Source organism: Parasteatoda tepidariorum, chromosome 2 (genome assembly GCF_043381705.1).
Source record: "Parasteatoda tepidariorum isolate YZ-2023 chromosome 2, CAS_Ptep_4.0, whole genome shotgun sequence".
In the NCBI taxonomy this organism is placed as follows: domain Eukaryota; kingdom Metazoa; phylum Arthropoda; class Arachnida; order Araneae; family Theridiidae; genus Parasteatoda; species Parasteatoda tepidariorum.
In genome coordinates this window covers 98384761-98398570 of record NC_092205.1, presented here as the reverse complement: position 1 = coordinate 98398570, position 13810 = coordinate 98384761, and the positions used below count along the sequence as shown (strand labels likewise).

Sequence of the window (13810 nt, the reverse complement as noted above, 5' to 3'; positions counted from 1 at the left end):
TATATTTGAACCAACAAAAAAAAAGAATAACTTAATCAAGTAGATTTGATTCAAGCTTTCTAATTAATAAATATACAGTCGGACCTCTATTTAACAAAGTCGCTAAATCCCGATAATAAGTTCGTTATATGGATAATTTGTTAAGTAGAAAACCACCTTTTGAAATACTTAAGCACAAAACAGGTTTTAAATTCATAAGCACTAGACATAATTAAAATAAAAATTGATGCACCTTCATCTTGTAATATAGCGATACTTGGAGAAGCGAAATATGATACGATTTCGAGTTAATCTGTTTGATTAAATATTTAATGCGCCATCGAGAATTGAAAATAAAATACAATAGATCCAGGTAAAGAAAAAAAAAACAGAAAGTAGATTTTATGTTGGTCTAAAATTTATTTCCTCAGATTATTATTATAATTATTGGGAAGATTTCGGTATCGTGATCTGCGGCAGAACTATCGCCAAATCTGGGAAACTTCCGGGTAGAGGCAGCCAGCAAAAAATTAAATACAAAATATCACAGATGGGGTCCAACTCGAAATCCTTTCTTTTTAATCGCAAATTAAAAATCCATTTGGCACCTTGGCGACTGCGGCTGGTGCGACAGATCACGATACAAAAATATGACCCCTAAACGGAAATTTACATGATAACGAAAATTAATTTGTAAAAGAATTGAGATCAATAAATCTCAGTATTCAAATCTACTATTAGCTTTTCTAATTTTGCTTGTCTGTTTCAGTTGAGCTTGCTTTCATGAAATAAAAACTTATTACTGAGAATACAAAAATCACGATTGGGTGATTGCGAAATTGAGTTTGTAAATGGAATTGAGATTAATAAATAAACTTAATGAATAAAACAGCTTTGATATATTGTTAGTCTAGTGTAATTGGGATAAGAATCAACGCCATCATAGTTATGAGTGAGAATGACGACTGTTGTTTGAGCAGCAAACATTTGAGAATCGCTTTGAGTAATCCTTTTGAGGGTTGGAGAGAAGGGGGCGGAGTTCCCTTGTTTTTCTTTGCATATGCAACATTCAATACCGATAAGAAGTCACGAGATGGATCAGAGATAAGACTAAAGATCACGTGCATATAATCAACCATGGGCAGCTTAAGGAGAAAACAATGTCTAATACATTTAAACTAAAATATACAATGGGCAAAATAAAAAGAAATATCAATATAAATAATTTTCATTCTAATGATTGGATTTTCATGAATTCCAATGGTTTTAGAGGGTGACCTTAAATATTATATTTAATTCGTGATGACTCATTATTAAGTTACGGAATCGGGCACCAAAAATATACTTTCTCTGAAAACACATTCCTCTGAAAAAAAAAAAACGGATTTGAATTATTAAAATATAGAGGGGATAGCCGCAATCTGAAAAACATGGTCCTAATAGAGTGCATTAGAGATCGAAAGTTTGGTAATTTTATTGGTTTCACTTTTTGAGCATTTTGCGATATCTCACGAAATTTTGAAGCGTGAGCACATTTATGAAATTCGCTTATCTAAAGATAATGACATGCAAAAATAATTTTTTAACAATTATTGTTAAGGAGTCGCGATGGCTCAGGGGATAGAACATTCGCAATCCAATGAGGTAAACCGGGTTCGAATTCCAGCGATGGTTGGTTGATACGAATCCGCATCCGGCTTGCACCGACCACAGTGCTGACGTGAAATATCCTCAGTGGTAAACGGATCATGGGTTAGAGTCCCTTTGCTGTCAGGCTAACCGTGGGAGGTTCTCGTGGTCTTCCTCTCCGTGTAACGCAAATGCGGGTTAGTTTCATCAAAAAGTCCTCCACGAAGGCAAATTTCTCCCAATACTTGATACAGGAGTTCCCTTGTCTTCTGGATTGGGTTCAAAATTACGAGGCTACGGAGTTGAACAGTAGTAATCATAAACCCATAAATCGGGTTAACCCATAATCATAAACCCATAATAAGGTTCAGAATTATCTTTAATTAAAAAGTATGCAAGTTTTGGCTGCGTAATTTTTAAGTAGAGAATACAAAATTTGAACGATTGATTCAGAGTGGCTATCTTTTCTAATTTGCGCAATGTGAAAATCACTTGAAACGAAACATAAAAAGAGGTGTTTTTAAATTTGTAATATTTAAATTTGTTTTAGCTTAAGACATATAACATTACTTTTTCAAAAGTATATTTGCAAATTCTATAAATTAATTTTTCCGTAAAAAATGTACCGAAATAAAGTGAAGAAAACGTGTATGATTGTTCGAAGAAGAAATTAAAGAATGCGGGTAAGTTCTCCTCTTCGAACAAAAATTTAACGGAAGTTTCACTTTCCGAGTATAAATATTTCAGAACTACCTTGACATTTATCTCTTGGATAGCAGAATTATGGTATGATATCGTGTAAATCCGTTTGATGCATTTTTAAATACATTATTGATACTTGAATGCTATTTTAGACAACTTAACTTAAAGCTAATTAATTATTTAATTTTTAGATACTTTATCATTACTTTTAAGTCACTTAAAGAAAATAGAATACAGCGCATTCAAATAAAAATTCGATCATATTTAAACTAGCCATATCTATCATTTTAATGAGTCAAAAATCTCACGTAGTTTGTTGCTATTTTTTAAAAATTACATAAAATGGTTAGTTTATAAATCATAAAACGTTATTTTTTTAATTTATTTATTTATTCATATTTTTAATTTCAGCACTTCGGTTTAAAAACGCTTAGAGTAAAACGTCAATAAAATTGATAATTCAGAAAATGTTTTTTAGTTTTCTTTAAAGTGTTAGTTCATTAAAGAACGTTATTAAAATATTCTTTCCATGAGCATTACATAACTTTTTAAAACAGTAGTTCGTAAATGAGTATCACAATAGCAAACAGGTTTTTGTTAATTTATTTTAAAGAGCTTAAGAGATTACATATATAATACTCTAATTCTTTTCTTTATTGTAACAGATGAATTTTTAGGTAATAGTGCTATAGAAGTAGTTATTTCTGTAATAATATTGCAGTTATTACATGCAAACACTAAAGATGTAGCTAAAAATCAGAAACACGAAAGTAATGAAGCACCTTCAGTTTGATATTGATGTAGAAGGTTAAAGTCGACTAAGTTTTTCTTTTTATTAAGGTCGAAGTTAAAAATACTGATTAAGTTAAATATTTTTCACGCTTTTAAGAAAGATTGCACAAGAAATAAGAAAATAACTGATTACCTTCATTATGACATGGACGGCTATATAATGTCTATATAATCTAAGCATTTTTTGTCTTGTATATTAAGTTAAGAGTAAAAATACTAATTAAGGCTGAACATTTCCTACGCTTTCATAAAAACAAAAGAATACCACTAATGAACTGTGTTTTTGAAAAGAGAGACTGGGTCGAGAAATAACGACTGATAATACCGGTTCGCCACCTGGTGTTTGCGATTGCGAAAGTTCAAAACAATTCATCGTTGATGCATCTTCGTCTCAAAGTTGTAAAATATAATTGATGACGAACGAATTTCTTCTCAAATATATGGCTGAATATTTAAATATTTAGTTGACCATAAAAAAAGTTAAGAAAGAGCTCATACGTTACGAAAATACGAGTTAATGTCAGAAAGATCGTAAAAACATTCAGAGCTAGATCCATAAAAGTGCCCATAGCATATAGTCGGAATATAGGGACTAGTAGAAAGATGTGACTTTCTATCAATATATAGCTATATCGGACTAGTATCAATACATCTTTCATAATATTTGAAAACCAGAACTGAAAATTCAATGATTTCAACATCAAATGATATTAATGGCTCAACATCTTTCCTCACTATCTTGGAATTAAAGTTAAAATTCTTATTTTATTTTCATTTCCCAGTTGATTTTTTGGGTGCTTTATAAATTTTTGATTATAGAGTATCATTTGGTTCGTTTGATTGATTTGGTTAGAGAATCATTGGAGATATCATACTTTATCCTTTCGAAAAAGGTTGAAAGAGAAGTAGAGCTTGATAATTTTTGCAATTTATATGTATTTTTCTTTTTTTTCTTCGAAAATTGAGAGCAAAAAAGTGATGAGATTTCTGGTTTTAAGTAATTAATCAAAAACTGTACTTTTGTCTTTTTTTTCCAGATTTCTTATAACTTAATTTGAACTTATGAAAATCTATTCGGATCAAAATTGAATTGCACAAAAATCGATTTTTTTTTGAAAATTGAAACAGAAAACAGAAATGTTTATTAAATATTTAAAAATAGATAAATATATAATAATTAACTACCGTTCATAAAAATGATAAGTGCATATTTGCGTTGGTAGGTTTTTCTCAGAAATTTTTTTTTACAATTATTTTTTTAGGGGGGGGGGGAATTAAGTAAAGAGAATTTGTCGAAGAGAAGAGCACAAAAAATCAGTTGATTTTTCATGCTTTACAAATTTTTGATTATAGAGTATCATTTGGTTCATTCGGTTAAAGTATCATTGGAGATATCCTTTATCCATTCAAAAAAGATTGAAAGAGAAATAGAGCTTGATAATTTTTAGAATTTCTATGGATTTTTCTCAAAAATTAATTTGACCTTGCAAAAGTTGATTGGGATGATGTAGTAAATTTCTTTATCTAAATTACTTACAAAACAGAGAAGTTTACCAAAAATTTAAAAACAGATAAATGTATAATACTAAGCTAAACTAAACTCAGTGGCACGACAGCCAATAGAGGGTCAAGGCCTACTGTGCCCATCTCAGTTTTCTTGACCTTGGGCTCAATGTATAATACTATCTTTCATAAAAATAATAAGTGCACAATTGTGTTAGTACGTTTTTGTCAGAATTATTTTTTTACAAAAATTTCTACTTCTGCGAAAATTGTGTAAAGGGAATTTTTAATTTTCACATTGGTTTTTGTTAATTTAAACATTATAAGTAAGTTTTAAAAAATGTAATTAACACAGACAAATTTGCAGTATTAGATTATTTAGATTATTAACTTCATAATTTTGTTTCCTTACAATTTTAAGAAAAAAAATCTACAGAATTTTCCTTACCTAATAAAGAAACCTCTTTATTTTTCCACTGTTTTGATTTTTGAAAGATCGAATAAATGCTCTATCATCAAAAGTTTGTTAATAACATCTAGAAAACGAAAATCAAAAATTTAACCCAAAAATCATATCTAGAGTAAGAGGCTTCTTAAAAAGATGAGAGGATTGAAGAAGTCGAAATATTTTAAAGTTCTTAGTGGTAATGCTTTCCAGCATTACCACTAAAATTACTACCATCTTTAAGAAGTAAACATATTGATTGTGATGCCACAAAAGGCATTACATATTTCCCAGCTTTTGAAATTTCTTTAATTTCTTTTTTTAATCATTCTTAATCAAATTTTAAATAAATTAAACCAATTATTTAATTTTTATTACATTTTATAAAACGCTAATATGAATATATTATTATTCTCTTAACAATCAATGTTACGGCTAACTTTTTATTTCAATACAAAAGTAGAACTCATTAATCCACTGTCGCGACTAAACCGAAAACAAAAATCTATTTCTAACTCTTTAATCTTTATTTTTTGCCACAAAATTGTTTGTTACATGGTTACACTAATTCTCACAGTCTTTTTGACGATTAGCTTTCGCCCAAACTATTTTCAAATTTAATATTGATTACAGGAGGTTGGTTTCGTTTTTGGCTTTTTTATCTTTTGATAAATCGCCAACCTCTACGTTGTGGATCTCTGCGCTAACTGCGCGTTGCGATTTGCGAACAACACTTAACTTTTAATTTTGAATTCTTGGCATGGAGACTACCGCAACCGTTAAATTTTTATCTTTACAGAAATTCTTGATGTTAAGAGAATGATTCTCTTGATACTTTTGAAGGAATATTTCATTATTTCTAAGTATGGCCATATTCTCTAAATAATAAACTATTTTTTCTCAAATGAATTTGTTTGTTTTTCTGCGATAAATATCCCTTCATAACAAAATTAGAATGTATCTCACACGGCCTAAAATTATGCATAAATTCTGCAAAGAAACTACATCCACTATACATTAAAGAATTAAGACTAAACTGCTGTGAAATTGATATTGATACATGATGATTGATATTGATATTGTATCTTCTGCCGAAAAATTTACATTTTGATTCAATCAAAAATTCAATCCTGCATCCTTAATGGACCATCAATCCAAATTTTGATGTCGTCGAGGCCACAGAAGATATTCCAGATATAATTCTAAAAAATTTTCGAGTATTTTTAAATAATTTTACTGCTAAGTCTTTAAGAAAATCAATAAGAAAACAAAATTCTATAAACAACTTCCTGCTGTTCAAAATAATTCTAATTTTTGATTTTCCTTTTCTTGGTGTTGTTTATTCTAAACAAATTTTTGATGATAGAGTTATTCGACAGTCTTTCAAAAGATGAAAAATAAAGGCGTTTCTTTATTGAGTTAGGAAAAATGATTAGTTTTAGTATTTTTATGGATTTATTCACGAATATGTAAGGAAATAAAATGTTTATAATTTAGGTGCTTTCTCTAGCCGATCAACAAAATCTATGGTTTTTGTTTTATATATTTTTTTTCAATTTCATGCATTTTTAAATTTGGCCCGCTGTGGCTGCAGAAGATATAATTTTAAAGTTATCAGATTTTGTATACTTCTTAATAACAATAATTGACGACTTTTACATTCTTCCGCAGAAATATTTAAGATACTTCGACTTCCTTCTACTCTAACAAAGACCTTTTGTGAAAGAATGTTCTAAATAATCATTTTAGTGATATTATCTTAATAAAACAGCAGGAAGCTGTTCATATAATACCTTCTCTTATAGCTTTACTTAAAGATTTGGCAGTAAATAAAAAGAACTCTGAAGAGGACACAAAGGATTTTCGGGACATAACTAGTATAAATATTAAACCATATTTTAGTAAAGTATATTTAGAAAACTATATATAGTATTAATATTTAACTATATATACATTACTATACTATGACTACTTTTACTTAAAGATTTGGCAGTAAATAAAATGAATGCTTTAAATAGTAGACAAAGGATTTTCGGATTTCTCATAACAAGAATAAATAGTAAACTATATTTTAGTAAAGTATATTCAGTAGACTATATTCAGTAGACTATATTTAGTAGTAATATTAAACTATATCTGAATATAATTATTTTAGTGAATTTAATGATATTATCTTAATAAAACAGCAGGAAGCTATTCATGTAATAACTTTTCTTTCAGCTTTACTTAAAAGATTTGGCAGTAAATAGAACGAATGCTCTTTAGAGGAGACAAATGATTTTCGGGTCACAACTAGAATAAATATTAAACTATATTTTTTTTAAGACTCTCAGCATTCATTTGTCATGCAATTTCTGAGAACCATGTCCTCCATAAATGTTTTGTCCATGTTCTAACTGCAGGTTTTATTCAGCTAATTTTATCTTGATTCCCGATTTCAGCTAATTTTATTCTGCGGGAATTTCCAATTTTTGATGATCGAAATTCTTTTAAAAATTTTAAATAGAGTATTTTGAATATCTTCGTTATTTTTATCTATTTTTTTATTCCTTTTTCAATTTATTAAACAGAATAAAATTAGTTTGAGCTGTCATGGCGTAGGTATTGACGCGTCATTGTGAAAGATTCATCTCGTGTGCTATCATCTCGGGGGATAAAGGCGGCTGGCACGCAATAAACGACTACATTGCATTCACCATGCAGTTGATCTTGAAATTGTAGAACATTGATTTCCATGACATTTATACTAAGTTGTGAGAGTATTTTTACTTTACCAACTAGATTAGCTAAGGTCAATGATACAGTATACTAATTCTTACTCTTTAACAATTCTACTTAAATTTTCATTTTTTTTTGAAAAAAATTCTCATTTATTTTTCTTAAACATAAATGCGTTAAGGTGACATTATTCTTTTTGCGCGTGGACACATGGTCTCGAGTATTAAATTACATGGAAGTTTAATAAAGTTTGAATTAACAGTAGTGCCTATTTTATTCAAACAATTACGTACTTTACTACGTAAATGCAAAATCTGTTTCCCAGATAATTAAAAGTAATTTTATTTCCTTTGCTTAGGCAAATTTTAAGGTTTTTTTTATATTCATTAAATTTTTCGCTGATTTACATTCATTCGTTCTTTTCTGATTAAAATTAAAAACTAGATTTCGTAAGAATTTTTTTTTTACGTTTTGGGAGACTGACTAAGCGATAACTTCACGAAATACAATATTAAATCAATTTATACAATACATTTTTCTATTTTAAATATGCTTTGAGATATTCAGGATTCAATCTATAGGATAGGTCTTTGTGTAATTTTTCAATCAGACGAAATGTGCTGTAAAATAATTCCAAGATGAGAAATAATTCCAAATTGAAAATTTCTAGTATTGACTCTAAAGTTTGGAAAGGGATACAATTGAGTTATGAGATACAATAAGAAATATTAGAATTTTTTTTTAATATTTTTCTTCCTTCTTTAAAAAAGGAAAATTATATATCTTTGCATTTTTAAGAAACTGATTAGAAATAAAAGCATTTTAAAAATCTTTTTTATTTATAAGAGTATAAAAACGTCGAAATTGAAGCATGTTTTTCGTTTATAATATACTCTTAGATAATCTATGTCATAGATACCCAGCGTGAGCACTATTGTCCCCCCCCCCTGAAAAAAAGGGTAGTCACTGGATTTTTAGAGGGGCGGCATTAGGAATTTTTAGAAGATATGCAAAAACATAAAAAAAAAATTTTTTTTTTTAAATAACGAGTACATTTTAGAGTTAGTATTTCATATAAAATTAAAAAAACCAATGCACATTCAACTTCGCATATACTATGCGTTATTAAAATAGTCATAAATTAAGAAATTTATTGAGAAGAAAAATACTGACCAATTTTATAGCGAAAATGATACTTGACGTCCCTGAATTCTCTACTAAAAATGATTGGTCCGTTTATAAATTAACTAAAGTTACTTATTTATTTATTTATTTTGAAATACCAATTTGTTCGAAAGATTTTGCAGTTTTAAGTGCTTTTTTTTGATAATTTTTCCTTCCCCCCCCCCCCCCCNCCCCCCCCCCCCCCGCATTTTACATCTTCTTTTGTCGGCAAAAACAATGAAATGAAGGTATGTAGGCATGTACAGTCCCTGTCCAAATTATTAGACGCACTTTAAGATTCTATGTAAAACGTTATTATCAGGTGATACTCTATACATCTTTATTATTTTTACGAGACTGAAATCGGTTTTAACTTGCTTACGTTCGTGTATCAATGGGTTAAATTCGACGATGCATAATATAAAATCGACAATTGGATAAATTGAATGATATAATATACAAATGTAGAATATTTATTATATCAGGTATTATATTAGTATATTATAATAAATAGACCAAATTATTCGACACACTGTAGTTTTTTTTAATCATTACATGTTTTGCACGAGTTTATAGGCAATACTTTTATATTTAAACGGGAATTGTTATTTATTCAGAAGATTTTTTACACGCTTCTTATTTGTATTTATTTTTAACGTATTGCATTACAATGTTAACCCATTGATATAGGAGCATAAACAAATGCAAACCGGTTTCATCCGATTAAAAACAATAAAGCTGTCGCATGAAAATTATCACCTGAAAATTAGGATTTTACGTAGAATCTTATAGTGCGCTTAATAACATGACCAGGGACTGTATAATAAGTCCAATGCTAAACTTTCATAAATTACTATTTATTAAAATTGAATAAACTTACCCAATTATTTCTCTTCATTTTAATTACAAGCGCCCCTTTCAAAGAAATGTTTGAAAGTGTATAAAACTGATGAAGAATTCGTCGCGAAAGTAAACGAGAGAGAGATTATCGAATGCCGTTATTCGACATTTTTACTGCATTTCGATCAGACGCTGCGTCATCAGAATCACTATTTGCAAGAGTTTTTCTCTGAAAATCTATACTTTTAAACTATAGTTGACCTTGAAAGCGGATAAATGTAAAGAAAAAAAAATAATAACAATAAATAGCATAAATATAGACATAGATTGTTACTTTTGTTGCTCTGCAAATAAAAAAAGGAAATGACCCAGAAATTATATTTATATATCATTCTTATCAAACTGAATGTTTTCATTTCGACAACGACAGAGATTTGGATTCTCTTCGCGGCATGTCTTAGTACTACAGTTCAACTCAGATGATTTTGCCCAGTACTTTTCTTTTTATTTAAACACTAAACATACCAACACTTGATCTATACCTATTTTTACCATAACCGTACTTCTTGTTTCTTCATTGAATGTATGAAATATGGATGTTAGGAAGGAAATAAACTAAAAAAACTTTATTATAATTAAACTAAATCGTATAGTGCCAATTTTTATGTATAACGAACGCAAAGAATTAGAATTTTAAAATCATTGGTTTTTTTTACATATACAGGGTGTTTCCATCGTACATTTTCCGTAAAACATATATCTTATTATTATTTCTATAATTCTTATAATTATTCTTACAATTATAAGAATATTTAAGAATTACAATTCTTATAATGATTCTTATCATTAATATTATTTCTTCTAAGAACTTGCGCTATCTTGATGGTTTCGACATTTTTTTGGGTTAAAACTAACAGTTACTTAGAAATGAAGTAAATATATCAACATAAAATCTAAGCTACATACCAAAAACATTTAGTTTTTGTCACTTTTTCTGACACAAAAGTGTCAATCAATAAATGTTAGGTACTTTCTTGAAATTTGAATTCACAGTTATTCTGATTGAACTCACTACGCAACAGTCTTTGCAGAAATGTGCAACTCATCGAATGCAATGCGTTGAACACGCATTACATCGTCATTTCTGACCCGATCACCTCATAAAGCAATAAATTGTTCTCCCGATCAGATGATCGGTTGAGGTAGAAATAGGTATACGACGCGTATTATTAGAAATAAACAAAATACAAAAAATAAAAAGAATACTAACTGTATATAATTGTTAGAAAAAGTCATGAAGTCAAATGTACGAAAACGATAAGATGATATGCGGATTTTCCATGCAAAATGTTCTTAAACGGTCATTTGACCGGTTTAGTGTTAAACAAAACAGGCGAAGTAACTTCGTTTTGTTGTTGTCATGACTCATAAGTTCCAAATAGAAATTCTCGCCAAAATCTGAAAATCACGACGTGAAAGGAATAATAATAAAAATAATACAAGACTAAATTGTGATGCATGAAGTTATAATAGAAAGTCTGTTTACTTGTGTGCTGTTAAGGAGATGGGAAATCAAATTATAAAGATTATTCATGATTCGTGTTCAAAATAGATGATCAGGTAATTTCTCATTGTCTTCAAATGGAAAAACATAGAAATTACGTAAAAAAGAAAATTTTGTTTTCTGATTATTAAAGAGAGGCATTTATCACATTTTCTATTAATTACTACAAATAAAGTTAAAATTTATATACAGTCCCTGGCCAAATTATTAGACGCACTATAAGATTCTATGTAAAATCTTAATTATCAAGTGATACTTATCTCTTATCCTCTACGTGCCTTGGGCACTTATGGCCTCTAGCATATCCCTCCAACGCCTCCTGTCTTTAGCAATAGATCTTGCTTCCTCCCAGCCAGATATTCTACATTCTTTTAATTCGCCCAAAAACATGCGCTGGATGGTAAGTCTGGGTCTTCCTCTTGTTCTTTTACCATCAGGGGCCCATGTAAGCGCANGATACATCGAGATCGAATGAAATTTTTTCTTTGGGCATTCTAAGGATATGTCCGAGCCAGCTCCATCTTCGTTTTTTAATTTCATCTTCGATTGTTTTTATTTTAGCTTTCTTTAATAGATTTTGATTTGATACTTTGTAATGCCAGAAAATTTCAAAAATAAATTTTAAACATTTGTTTTGAAAGGTTTCTAATTTTTGTATTTCGATCTTAGTCTGTTTCCAGGTTTCTGCGACCTGGTTCAAGTGATACTATACAGCTTTATTCTTTTTACCCGACTGAAACCGGTTTGCACTTGTTTATACCCTCCTGTATCATTTGGTTAACATTGTAATGCGATATGTTAAAAATAAATACAAATAGGAAGTATATAAAATAATCTCCTGAATAAAAACCCATTACATGTATGTTTAAATATAAAAGTATTCCATATAAACTCGTGCAAAACATTCAGTTATTAAAACACTAAAGTGCGTCGATTAATTTGGTCAAATTATTATGATATACTAATATAATACATGATGTAATAAATATTCCATATTTATATAATATGGCGTCTGATTTACATTATATATCGCCTAATTTAAAATATTGAAACACGAACGTAAACAAGTGTAAACCGGTTTCAGTGGCGTAAAAAGAATAAAGCTGTATAGTATCACCTGATAACTAGGATTTTACATAGAATCTTAGAGTGCGCCTAATCATTTGGGCATGGACTGTAATTCAAATATATAATTTTTAAAGAGAAACTTCTACATTTTTTAACGAGGATTCCGCAGAACAAAAAGTTCGACAAGGTTTAGCTGCAAGGTAATGATGTATGTAACATAAAAAGCTTCAATTAATCTTTTTATGTTAGTTTCTTCGTTATGAAACAACTCCTAATTTATTACTACTTAATTCTTCGAATCGAAGCACTTTATGATACTTTTAAGAAACCACATCCTGTTTCTAAATCTATTTTTAGCCAACTATACATAAATTTAAATAAAGATATTTTTTCCTTTTAAGCCTTGTGAGAATCGCGTGATATATTTAATTAACCAATAGTAATTTCTGAGTTTTCCCTCTTTTCCCTAAATAGAGGCATTTTAGGATTTTTTGCATGATTTTCCCTACCAGAAAGACTGTTTGCTGATGGAGTAAACATCACTTATTCGCTCCCACTCAACTAAGAATGATCAAATAAAAGTTTCTCTGATTTAATTTAAATCCTGTGTCTGTTTTCCTGCTCGGTCCGACTGCATCATTTTACATGTATACTAATCTTTATCCGGTTGCAGCTATGTAGATCTCCGTACTTATTTTATTCTTTTTAATTTTTCAAATGAAATTCATGAACCTATGGAAAAATAATGATTTAAAAAATGTTGAGTAACTTCTCTTAAAAGTAGAGTTTGATTTTAACATAATGACGCTTTTGTCCCTTCTAATAATGTTAAGGCCCGATTCACAGAGCTGGCACGAAGCCAAAGTCTTTTGTGGACGAAGTATTCAAATAAGGCAACGTAGTTGAAATGCGTTTCCGGGGAAAAAAAGTTTAAAAAAAATTGTTTTACTTGTAAAGAAATGCTTTTAGTTATTTATTTAAAAAAGCTTTTAAAAGTTTGAGTTTCTTTAATTTTGCAAGTAAAAGAGTTTAAGACTTCCTTCAAAATAATTTTGTAGCAAGCAATTTAATTTTTCTTTTACGCAAAAATTATATGAATCAAAGGAAATTATCTTCAATTATTTATAATTTTTATGACATAATTTAGTTTTTATTATTTTTTTTAAATTTTATAAGTTGCATTTTACCAATGCAGTTACCTGTTTCTATTTTGAAATTAGAAAGATAATTTTATTTTATGATATAACCGTCGTTGAACAGTCGACCCAATTTTTGGGTCTACGACTACTAATGTTAAACTCCGTATCTTTGTAATTTTGAACCCAATCCGGGAAAACAAGGGAACTACTGGATCAAGTATTGGGAGAAATCGGCCTTCTTGGAGGACTTTTCTGATGGAACTAACC

The 13810-nt window shown here is 29.2% G+C and overlaps 1 protein-coding gene across 3 annotated transcripts in view; it reads right to left on the bottom strand.

Moving 5' to 3' along the window:
• LOC107452047 (major facilitator superfamily domain-containing protein 6) overlaps positions 1-13810 on the bottom strand; it is a 41555-nt gene that overhangs the window by 14909 nt on the left and 12836 nt on the right. Inside the window, exon 1 of one of the 3 annotated variants that reach the window (XM_043052037.2) lies at positions 9813-9975. The exons of 1 other annotated variant lie outside the window; for it this stretch is intronic. The gene's annotated coding sequence lies outside the window, so the exon portion shown is untranslated. Of the gene's footprint in view, positions 1-3235; positions 3392-9812; positions 9976-13810 lie in introns of those variants that run through there. One more of the 3 variants, XM_043052035.2, reaches the window with a different exon arrangement.